Genomic DNA, 13080 nt, shown 5'->3' with positions numbered 1-13080 from the left:
GATAAAATAAATAATTTAAATTATTGAAATAAAATCTATAATAAATCCTACAAACCCAAACAACGTCCTCTAATTTGGACCCGAGGAAATCCTCTTTTCAGTTTTTTTGATCTAACCACGAACCCATTGGACTTGCTAAGTAACTAATTCAATTTTATTTACACATTTTTTAAATATGTGAATAATAAATATATTTTCATCAGCTAGAATAATATGAACAATTATTTTGAGTAGAGTCACTATATTTTTTTAGTATAAAATTCATATAATTGATTAAAATTCATACAAACTGTGAACAAATATTTTTTCAACAACCCAAAACAACCAGTCGTTTGTTGACAAATGGTCAACCTAGAAATGCACCAATCCAATTTTGTTCGCTTCTCTTGCCTGGGTTTCACTCACATTTCTGTTCCAGATGGGTTTCCCTCCGGTCATAATCAGACTAGGGAGATGTTGTGCCTGTTTGGCAAAATTTAAAAGCAGCTTATTTCAGTTTTTAACTTAATTTAAGTTATTTTGATGTATTTGGTTTAACTTATACCTTATAGCTTATAGCTTTTTGGAAGTCAGAAATCAGCTTATTCTTTGAGTGGGGCTGGAGATGCTTAATTTATAAGTCAGAAATCAGCTTATGTTCATAGTTATAAGCTATAAGCTGTTTAGGCATAAGCTATAAGCACTTTCCCACAACTCTACCAAACAAGGTCGTTTTTGGGTTTAATTGGCTTATTTTTAGATTTTAGCTTGATAATTTTTTTATTTATATTTTAAAATTTGTTAAGTATATCATTATTATAAAAAATTAAATTAATTGAAAATGACAATTACGAGTTCAAATTAGCTTTTGTATAAATCACTTATTTTTTCACCGTTCATTTTTACATAAAAAATTGATCCAAACACCTAATTGCTGTTATCCTATCAACTTAATCGCCATTGACTTTCGTTAACTAAAAAACAACCTTTTTCTCTAGTGAGTTATAATTATTATGTGAATGACATATATGAAGTATTTGACAAAATAAACATTTTAAATTATCAAATCTAAGACTCGTGATAATTCCCGTGAACCCGAACATCACCCTCTAATCGAGAGGGGGGAAATCCACCCCCAATTTGAAAATTGTGAGTATGGATTTAAAAAGTGACATTTTAATAGATTATTTTAGTAAATTTTTAGATTTTTACGTAAATATATATAAAAGAGTAAAAAAAAATGATGTGACAACTTATAATATTTTTTTTTTGACTTTTTAACTAAAATGTTTACTCCCCAATCAAATGATTTTTTAATTTTGGATAAATTATTCTGTCTTTCATTGAGATTTATAGAAAATATAATAAATTTTACAATTTTGATATAATTGCATTAAATTTGCTAAAATTTTTAATTCATATAACACTTAACTCATTTTCATCAACCATTCATTAGTCATATTGATAAAAAAAAATAATAATACTATCATTTCTTTTATACTGAAATTTATATTTTACTTTAGTTATTTTTAAATTGTCACACTATATTACTGAAAGGGTGATCAGTGTAATTATTTTAAAACTATAGGACATATTGTATTTTTTTTTTAAATTCAGGAGAAGTCAGTGTAATTTATGTTTTAATTTTTTGGTTAAAATATGAGATAAAAAAATTAATATATCTCGAAAAAATATTTTTGCATTTTACAAAAGAAAAAATACAAAAAATAGGGTACATGAAAATGAATTTTGATTTTTTTGTATGAATTGAAAACTTTTAAATTTTTTTCAATATGTTTTTAAATTTTTAGCTAAAATAGAATCTCCCAGACGGGACTTAAATTTTTGACTAATTTAGAAAAAGAAATTAGTAAAACTCAATTTGCTACAAGTTCAAGTCAAGGAATGAAGGGATTTGGATCAACAGTGTAAGAAGTGATTTGGAGAGAAAAATTGAAAAAATTTAACGTATATATATATATATATTTTTCATCTTTCATTTTCAATATATATATATATATATTTTCCTATTCATAATCTCACTTTAAATCTTCCATCCAAACACAATTCATAGATACATACACCAATTGTTTCCCGCCAAATTACCACCATAGTACAAATTAACCAAATCCCATCATAGATTGCAGAAAGAAGGGGGTTTGCGTAGCGAAGATTTCGAGAATATTATGTTGGAATTGGTTATAAAATTTTGGATAAAATCAGAATTTTTTCTTAAGTTTGGTCTATTTTTTAGGTGGGCCTCGAGTGTCGATTTACTCGGGTCAAAGTGGTTACGCGTTCTATGCCGCGTTGTGATTCACGTGGTATATTTGGTTGCTCAAAACCATTACCGAGTGAATGGGAAATTGAAGCCAAAGTGTGCTCTATGGAAATGGAGTTATGGTGGAAATTCCTTAAAGTTGTAAATTGGCTTGTCCCACATTGATTTGGTCGGAAGTTTTGAAAGGGTTTATAAGGCTTAGGGTGAGATACTTGGCTCAAGGGGTACCCAAGTGTTTTAGAGGGAGAGGTTATGGGCAAAATGAGCTAGACCCAATGGACCCAAAAAATCACCACACATGCGCACGCATCGCTGTCCGGTCGGGCGGGCTGGGCCTGGGCTTGGGCGCGGGTGCGTGGTGTGTGGTTGGGTTGGGCTTCTAATCTTTTTGGGCAAAAAACATTTGAATTTAATTTTATTTTTTATTAAAATAAAATCTAGAATTCAAATTAAACTGGTTTGGATTTATTGTTCATCCAAACAGAGCCCTTCCCGTTTTCAAACAGAATTAAACTGTTTTGGATTTATTGCTCATCCAAACAGAGCTCTTTCCGTTTCTATTTGTTTGAATAAACAGATTCAAATCTGTTTAAATTTGAATCTAACAGGTTTTATACCTGTTCAATTCAAAACCAAAAGCCACCTTTACATCTATAAATAGACTAGCCTCCCGTTTGGATTTTACTCAAATTTTTCGTACTCCATCCTCTGCAAATTATATTCTTCATCTTGCTGCATTTTATTTCCGAAAGAAAGAGTGTAAACACTTAGTGTGTTCGTAAGGCAAACAATTTGTAGTGTTGCTATTGTTTGTGGTAAGATCATTTCATCCTGGGAGATAGACGTCCAAATTCTGAAAGCACCGTGGAGAGGACGAATCTGTCTTAAGGACACAGTGTTAAACACTGGACTTGATCAGAAAAGTTATTCAAATAAATTAACCAAGTAAGTTGTTTAATTTTATTCTGTTTTTATTTGTTTATTTAATCAGATTTTAATTTTGTTTTTGTAACAAAATAAATCTGTGGTTTTATTTATTTATTTTTATCTCGAGTTTGATTTTTGTAATCAAACAAATTCTCTCATTTTCTCTATTTCTTTTATTCTTGTTGTTGTTTTGTACACAACAGAATTTAATCTTTTCAAATACAGTGAAGATTGTCCAACATATTACACAGATGGAATAGAATAGAAGATTGTTATTCAATTATTTTTATTTAACTATTTGGTTGTCAATATAAAATGGTGTAAAAATAAAATTACACAAATACAACGCGGGTGGGTGTAGTTTGAAATATGACATATTTGTAGATTGCGGGTTTAACAAGCACCCGCAAGAACCCGCCCGCACTTTCTTTTTTCTTTTTTATATATATATATTTTTATTTTTTTTTTCTTAACCATTGATTTTATTCCTATATCCCACCTAGATATTTTTGTCCAAAACAAAACGCCATTTATTCTTTGAACTTACTCTAGCATTACATTTGCTAATAATATTATATCAACTGAAATTGAATAAATACTGATCACATTATTATTGTTAAATAACTGAACTTGTCCCAAATGAAGTGTGATTTAGAATTTTAAATTCTTTAATGAATATGAAGTTCTAGTTTAGAATTTTGAAATATGTGCTTGTATTAGTTTATGATTTGATTTAAGATTTTGAATAATTTGTTTGCGTTACGAATTTATCTTGTTGTGTTTTTAATTTTATAAGTTTTAATTCATTAATTATTAATATTGGAACATTTTTGAAAATGGGGAGAAAATTACTCAAAATTAATATTTACAAAATGGAAAAAAAATAAGGCTCAACAATAAATTTTTAAAGAAAAAAATCCAATCCGCAAACCGTCTGCAATCGCCCGTACATTCGCGAATCCTATCCGCACAAATTGCAAACCACAATGCAAGCGGTTGCGGATTGTCTTTTTTCCAAACTGTATAAATACATGAAGATCCAAATCAATCCACAAGCCGTCCAATTCCGAATTACGAACACCCCTAATAACAATGGTAAACTCTAACGATAATAATAATGACCACAATAGTAGTAAAATAATAATAGCTACAATTAAATTTTGATAAGAAATCAATGGTCCTTGATGACAAAAACATCAATATATCAATGATTCAATTTTGGTCAATTACAGGTGATAATATAGCGTGTTTCAGATGGAACAGGTCGGACTAATCTACGCTTTCCAAACTGGTATCCGAGGTACCAAGCCCACAGAGGAAACTGCACAAGAGTTCAAAGGGGAACGGGGAATCCCCTAGCGAACCCTCCAACGAACAAGTTAAAAAGAGAGATGGAATGTAGAGATAGATTAGAGATAGAAAGCTTAATCTTCTCCTTGTCTTCGGCGTCTGCTTATATCCTCTGGTAATCATTTCGTTGTCCTTTCCGACCTGTCATCTTTGCCGAAAGTCTATGCTCTAGTTTGCCTTATGCATGGTGAGGCCGTTCTGTCTTGACGGGGAGGGGTTATCGCAATAAATGCTGTAAGGGGCTTTATTAGTAGCTGATGTGCAGTGCAATAACTTTGCAGGATCTTTGTCTGCTTATGTGGGTTATTCTTCTCTTGCCACATGTTTAGATGTCATTGGTTCTTAATGCCATGTTGAGTTCTAGCAACGTTGGGCTTTAGTGGTTGAATTATGTATTGGGCCCTAAATGGTGAGTTATAACCTTTATGGGTTTACCCATGTCAACAAGTACTAGTGGATTTTTTGGGTGATTATGCTAAGGTGGCAATGACGGGAGTACACATCCGCTATTTGTTTTTAGTATCCTTTCCACGTCCATTAATTCTAGAAAAATTTATTTATAAATCTTATTTTAAGAAATGATAATTTATTTAGTTTTAATTTTTTTTTTATAGATCAATTAGTCTCAAATTAATTTTGAAAAGGTAGATTTAATATATTATTTAAAAATTAAATTTACAATTATACCCTTTTATGTTTCTTTTTTTTTTTTCTTTTCTTTTGTGCTAGAAAGGTAATGTACACAATTTATGATAATTAAATTTTTGATGAATTTTTATATGAGTATTTTTTATTTAGAAAACATTTTAAAGGAGTACAAAAATCATTTAGTAAATTTTGGACAGATATATAATTTCAAACTGTAACACTCTCATATAACACTCAAACGTAACAATCCAAAGCAACACTCAAAAAAAAATTCTTAGTGTACTTTTTTTAAACGTAGCACTCCAAATTTTTTTTTAGTGTAACATTCTAATATAACACACAAAAAAACTCCTTGGTGTACATTTTTCCAAATGTAACACTCCAGTGTAACACTCCAAAAAAAGGATATGTGATTCTTCAAATCATTTCAAAATGAGTACAAAAATTCTTTAGCAAGTTTTAAGCAAATGTATAATTTCAAAGTGTGAGTGTTACGTTTAGAAAAATTACATTAAGGAATTTTTTAATATTTTTGTGTGTGTTACATTGAAATGTTACGTTTGGGATTACATTAATTGGAATGTTACGTTTAGAAAAAATACACGAAGGAGTTTTTTGTGTGTATTACATTGATTGGAGTGTTAAATTTGGGAAAAAAAAATACACTAAGGAGTTTTTTTTATGTGTTACATTGGAGTGTTATTGTAACAACTTTGATCCGTAATTAACCCATAATCCATGATTAAGAATGCTACCCCTTATTTGCTTCCGCTAGCCACTTATTTTGCTAACTTATTTTAGAGGCCTTCGGTAATCTTAAGATTACTAACCGGTTACGATGCTAAACCTATAGGGGCAGGTTTGAGTCATGATAGTTACGTTTAGAAAAAATACACTAATGAATTGTTTTTGGAATATTACATTGTTACGTTTGGAAAAAAATGCACCAAAGAATTTTTTAATGTTTTACATTAGATGTTACGATAGTGTTACATTAGAGTATTATATTATTAGAGTGTTACATTTTTTTCTCGTAATGTCGGATTTGTTCTAGGACGGAAAATCCAAAGCCTCTATAATGTAAATTGTCCAAATGTGTAATTTTATATTTAGAGAAATATCACGACCCAAACCCGCCCCTATGGGTTTAGCACCGTAACTGGCCAGTAATCGGTGATTACCGAAGGTCTGCTTAACAGTAATAACAGTAATATAGAGTACAGGGGCTGGCGAAAGCCAAAACAGTAATAAAAGATGTCCAATGAGCTGTGACAATCTGTATGCAAAAAAAGACTTTTCCGAACATATTCATATTCATAAGCAAAATAGTATATACATACATATATAATCATCCAGGACAGGGACCTAATCCCTATTAGAACAGTACAGTACAGGTAGAGTCAGTCTATACAAAAATAGAGACAGAAATGATGAATCTAAAACACCCCAAAAACCGTAGCTTGAAGGACTTGGAACCTCTTAGTGAGACATAATGGTTGGCTTGACAAAAAGGGAGTTAAACCCAACGCTCCTAGCTTCGATCCGGTGCCTGGACACCCACATATATATATAAACAGTGAGCTAAAGCTCAGTGAATAACATATGCGTAAAGAGGTTAAGAATGAATGTCCTTTCAGTATTTAAAACAGTCAGTTATAACAGTATATCAGTCATTCAGTCATAACAGTCATAACAGTCATATGTGGTACATCCCATAGCAAAACAGTACAGTAGGTCTTAACAGACCGAACAGTCAGTTGATGGCCATCATATCAGTAAACAGTAGTGGTTCCAATATGGGAACCGACAGAGATCTCTGTGACAGTAGCAGTACAGTACAGTAACAGTAAATTGCTATGGATGCCACGAATACAGTTCGCAAATAGGACAAGCATTCGTTCAATAAGAAATATCATTTCAAAAAGCAGTACAGTTGATCATTCAGAAAATATTCATGATTGAATATATCTTTACAATATTGTTACTCACAGAGTTCTGGGCTACAGATAGGCTAGTGAGCATCCTCGGATGCCAACCCTACACAGTTATAGGATGAACACACACTTTGGGAAATAATAACTTAGTCCCTATCTTGACTCGGTGTGGTTCTACATCAATATCCTCATTAAGATGTCTTAAACTAGGCCTAGGAATGCCTAGGATGAAATGAGGATGCAAAGTTATACTTTAAAACACTTTTTAAAATTTTCAGAAAACAGGGGTCTCGCTCGAGCGTGGATTTCTATGTTCGAGCGGACATGCAGACAAAAGATCTCCACTCGAGCGTAACTTTCCCCGCTCGAGCGGACTGCAAACTCAGGCAAAAGTACTGGATGTATGCAATTCACGCTCGATGGGCGCTCGACCTCCTCCTCGCTCGAGCGTGAGACACAAAGTCCTCGCTCGAGCGGACTGTAAACATATGAAAAGTATTGGATACACGCACTTCATGCTCAAGCGTTACTTTCCCCGCTCGAGCGGGATGCATGTACTCAGAGTGTACGCTCGAGCATGGAGTTCCCCGCTCGAGCGTAGATCCAAAATCTGGAATTTCCAAATTTGTCTCTAAGCACAAAACTCAACATTTAAAGCATCAAATTCGATCCTTTTGGGCTAATTTTCTGGAAAACACTTTAAAACTCATAATATGACATGTTTTAAAGATCAATTTGCAAAATCAAAGCTCAAAGGTGAGTCAATTAAACACAACTTCAAATAAACTTCAAGAACATAAAGTGTATGTAACATGCATGTGTTCAATTGAAATCAAAGCTTCCAATACGTAATCAAATGAGTCAAAACTTCCAAAAACATGATGAATTCGTGAACTATAATCAAGATATGGACATGCATGTAGCAATTTCCATGAAAACAACCTCAAGATGCTAGAACATGTAAATGCATACATGATTTAAGCTTCAATTCAACATTTTGAACCAATTCTAGATTCTAATCACCAAACTTCCATGAAACATGCAAGATACAACTTAAATACAAGTTCAAGAAGATGATTCTCCTACCTTAGGTCATCAATTTCAAGAATGAAAGCTCAAAATGCAATTTACTCTTCAATTTTTTTAATTCTCCAAGCAATTCTTTGATGAACTCAAGTTCTCTCCTAACTCTCTCTCTCTAGTTGGTTTTGGTCTCAAGAATGAACAAAATGATGCAACACATAAGCTCTAACAAGACTTAACAAAGTGGCCCACTTCTATGGCATTTTGGTAAATAAGCCAACTAATATAATTTAACATTATTTAATCCAATTTAATCATACCAAATCAAATTTCAATTAAACATACCATAAAATCACATAAATGATAATTAACATGAAACACTAATCAATTTCAGATTTGGCCGCCGATAAGACCTTCAATTCACAGTTCGACACTTAAAACATGAACAGATCAATTAATAGTCAAATAGATTAAAATGCGTTTAAATTAATATACTCAATCAATCAGTTCAGAATGGCAGTCAAATCAGTTACTTAACATGTTTAATCATAGATTAGCACTAATCAGTGGTGAAAGTTGTCACAAGAAATCCACTTTTATCCTTAGAAAATTAAATCCGAACATGTAAGTGACTACCTTTTTGTGTAATTTTCACTTTAATGGACCTTTGTTTCATAAGAAAAAATAGAAAACTAAATAGTTCACAAAATTACAATTTGAGATTATTGATACTTCACCCTTAATTATATCGGTTCATAACAATATTAGTATTAATATTTTTTTAAAGATTAATAATTCATCTACACAAATTTTCTTCCCGGAATGTGTTGCTAATTGGTAAGAAAAAGACTTTGACCGGTAAAAAATCATTTTCTTACCTGTCAAAACATATTCGAGGAGAATTTAGAGGAGAAAATTGTATAGATGCAGTATTACTGTTTTTTTAAATATTAATTTTTTGGATAAATTACCTTGGTAGTCTTAATTTAGCCCAATTGATTCAACAGTTAGCGTATTTGTTTAGAGACAAAAATTGTAAATCAATAAGTTAGTCTCGACACTCGGTGATAAATTTTGTTAAAAAATTCTAACGGGGTTATTAATTGGACGAAATTGACACAAAATCTAAAATTAAATGTCAAAATTGAGTCAATTAAAATTATAGAAATTAAAGTGGCACAAAATATAAAATATAATTTGTTCTTAATTTTTTTAATATAATAGTCAATATCTATAATAGGTTACAAACTCAATTACGAAATAAAAAATAAGATTTTAAAATAAAGATTCGATCTCTCTAATTTAATATTGGTAACCCTAATTATCTACCATTACCTCGATTAAACAATCTGCATAATTAAAAAGTTTTGAATATGAAGATGTAATACAAAAATTGTCAATGCTTGATTTTTAAGAATACCAAACTTCAAAATTATCGCAATCATTGATCTCTTGTCCAAGGAATGCATGATCTTTAAATTCAAAACTTTTTGAAAATCAAGCGTTCACAATGGTCATTGGTTGAGGAATAGATTTCATCTTCATATTAAATACTTTTTAATTAGGCTGACTATTCAATGGAGATAGTGATTAAGATGACTAGTTTTGTTTTTTCATAACTCGGTGTATTAGTTTCCTAACGCATTCGTTTTATTTTTTTATTTGTTTATTTGTTTATATTTTTTTTATGGAGATTGAAATAGTATATTATTTTTGTTTTTAAACCGAATTGATTCTCAATTTTTCAAAACAAGTTTTCATTTTCTTCTTACCCACCACTTCTAGCCACCAACTACACCACCTGGAGGCGTCGGCGAATGACTAATCACTGTTAACCACATTTTGGTGCCCTTCTGACCACCTCAACCACCAACTCTAGATATCACCTCCAGCCACCTCTTACCGCCGGTCACCACATCTGTCCGCACTTCACTGTCGGTCACTATGTCCAACAACTCATCAAATACATTTTTCTATTTTATTTTCATTTGTTTCAGAACATTTTCGTACGCTAAACAAGTTTTTTGTGTTTGTTTCTTATAAAAATAAACAAAAATCTATTTCCTATTTTTTTTTATAAACAGAATTTAATTTTTTTAAGTATAAGTGACTTTTAAATAATTATCATATAAAATGATAACTGTATTAGTTTGAAATAAAAATAATTTAAAAACAATCACTCTGTTTGGTTTGAAATTTTTAAAAACAGTTTTCTAAGTTTTTAATTTGTATTTTTTTGTATTTTTAAAAATATTTTAATCAATTTTTTTTTTCTTTTTAGATCTACTTAATCTTGATATACTTAAAAAGTATAAAATTTGTACAAAAATATTTTAAAAATTAATTGAATACAACAAAATACAAAAACGTACTGAATTTTCATTTTTTTTTTTGTATTTTTCGTATTTGATAATTTTTTTATTAAAAAATATAAATATTACATTTTGTACGTGTATCTAAAAAATAAAATAATTGTGTAAAATATTTTAAAAATTCAATAAAAATACAAAAAGTATAAAAAAAATAAAAAATTCAATTTTGAACCAAAAAAAAAAAACAGTGTATAAAAAATATTTATATAACATTATTTTACTAAAAAAGAAAATTGGTAATATCACTCGTTTCCTCCTTGCTTTCTCTTGCATAGCGTTGATATTGACAGGAACAACATGTCTTGTGTTAAATAAAGCAACGGTTGACACATCAGCAATGCACAGTCATAGATAAGGTTGGGAAGATTCACAATCCTTCTACCCATGTTTTTAATTTTAGTTTGTAGGAGGATTCTTTCAGTCCACCCATGTTTTTAATTTTAATTTGGAAGGGGATCCATGTTTTTAATTTTAGTTTGGAAGACGATCCATTCAGTCCACTCATGTTTTTAATTTTAATTTGAAAGAAGATTTATGTTTTTAATTTTCATTTGAAAGAGGATTTATGTTTTTAATTTTAGCTTGGAAGACGGTCCTTTCAGTCCACCCATGTTTTTAATTTTAATTTGGAGGATTTATGTTTTTAATTTAATTTGGAAGACGATCCTTGCAGTCCACTCATGTTTTTAATTTTAGTTTAGAAGAAGATTCTTTCGGTCCAAATTAATTCAATCCTTATACCCATGTTTTTAATTTTAGTTCGTAAGATGATTCTTTCAGTTTAGAGTTTAGATTAAAGAATGTTATTTGAGCTTGTAAAATTCATCGTAGGTTCTGTTTAATTGATCCAAATTATTATTTTATCTGACATTTCGTGTATTTTATTCATACAAAAAATAAGTCGATTCAATAATTAAAACTTATTCAATTTTTCACTAAAAAATAGATAACAATTGTGTTTTTAAAAACAAATCATATGTTTTTTTAGCGGCAAACATAATAAAATGAATAAGTTACAGTTATCACCTAATTTTTTGTGTGAATGAAATATATGAAATATCCGACTAAATAAACGATTTGAATTATCGAAATAGAATCCATAATAATTTCTACAAACCCAAACAACATCCTCTAATTTAGACCGGAGAAAATCCTCCTTTTTTTAGTTTTTTGATCTAACTAACCACCAACCCATTGGACTTGCTAAGTAACTAATTCAATTTTATTTTCACATTTTTTAATTATGTAAATAATTAATATATTTTCGCCAGCTAGAATGATAAGAACAATTATTTTGAGTAGAGTCTACTACGCTAAAACAGGGCATTAACGGCCGTTTTTTTAACGGCGGTAACGAAAATCGCCGTTAAAGGTACTATTAATGGCGGTAACGAAAATCGCCGTTAATACCGCCGTTAATTTATCATTAACGGCGGTTTCGTTACCGCCGTTAAAAAAACCGTCACTAAAGTGTCTTTAACGACGGTAATGAAACCCTCTATTAACGGCGGTAACAAAACCGCCACTAATGCCCCAATCATTACCGCCGTTGATGACGGCGGTCTTTGCCGGCAAAGCTCCAGCGAAACTTCGACGTGCTCCGGCAAAACTCCGGCGAGCTCCGACGAAACCATCTATAATAAAGTAAAAGTAATGTTTAAATATTTATTTAGGGAATATATTTTATGAAGAGTGGCTATGGCAGAGTGGTTGGTGTGGGTGGATGAGATGTCTTGGGTTCAAAACTTGGGGAGTGCAAGAAGAAAGAATTACTTTTTGAAAAAATCTGAACCTATTTACGGCGGTAAAAAATCGCCGTTTTTGGTCCTATATTACCGCCGTTTTTGGTCGACTTTTAACGACGGTAAAAAACCGCCGCTAAAGCCCAATTTTGGCGTAGTGGTCATTATATTTTTTTAAGTATAAAATTCATATAATTGAATTAATTATATTTTTTGTATTATTATTTTATTATTTTTTTGTTACAGGAAAATCCTTCCACTCTCCCGCAGGTCCAGGGCAGCGCCCATTGCAGAGATCACTAAGGTGTCCTATTGTCCGTTCCGAGTTAGGAGACTATAACCTGAGAACTTGTCTCGACCTCCCAAGACAAGGTGTCCTGTTGTCCGTTCCGAGTTAGGAGACTATAACCTGAGAACTTGCCTCGGCCTCCCAAGACAAGCTCCACTTAAGTCAGGACTCGAGCAGCGAGGGAGCATTGGGCCCACACCAAGTGTTGTGGTAACAACAACTTGAGGTTAACCTCCTAACCAACTACCCTACGCCCAAAAGATTGGCCCAAAAAATTTTGAACTTAAAACCTAAGATCTTAACCCTTAAGCCTTTATCAAGTTGCCAAACACCCTTATGTATTATTTATACACCTAAAAACTGTGAACATATTAGTTTTTTCAACTACCCAAACCAACCAGTCATTTGTTGACAAATGGTCAACCTAGAAATGCACCAATCCAATTTTGATCACTTCTCTTACCTGGGTTTCACTCACATTTCTGCTCTCTCCGGTCATAATCGGACTAGGAAGATGTTGTTGGCCTTGATTGGC

This window comes from Camellia sinensis, chromosome 7 (assembly GCF_055761805.1).
Source record: "Camellia sinensis isolate YWXY chromosome 7, ASM5576180v1, whole genome shotgun sequence".
Lineage (NCBI taxonomy): Eukaryota > Viridiplantae > Streptophyta > Magnoliopsida > Ericales > Theaceae > Camellia > Camellia sinensis.
The sequence above is the reverse complement of the archived record's forward strand: the minus strand, read 5'-3'. Positions refer to the sequence as shown.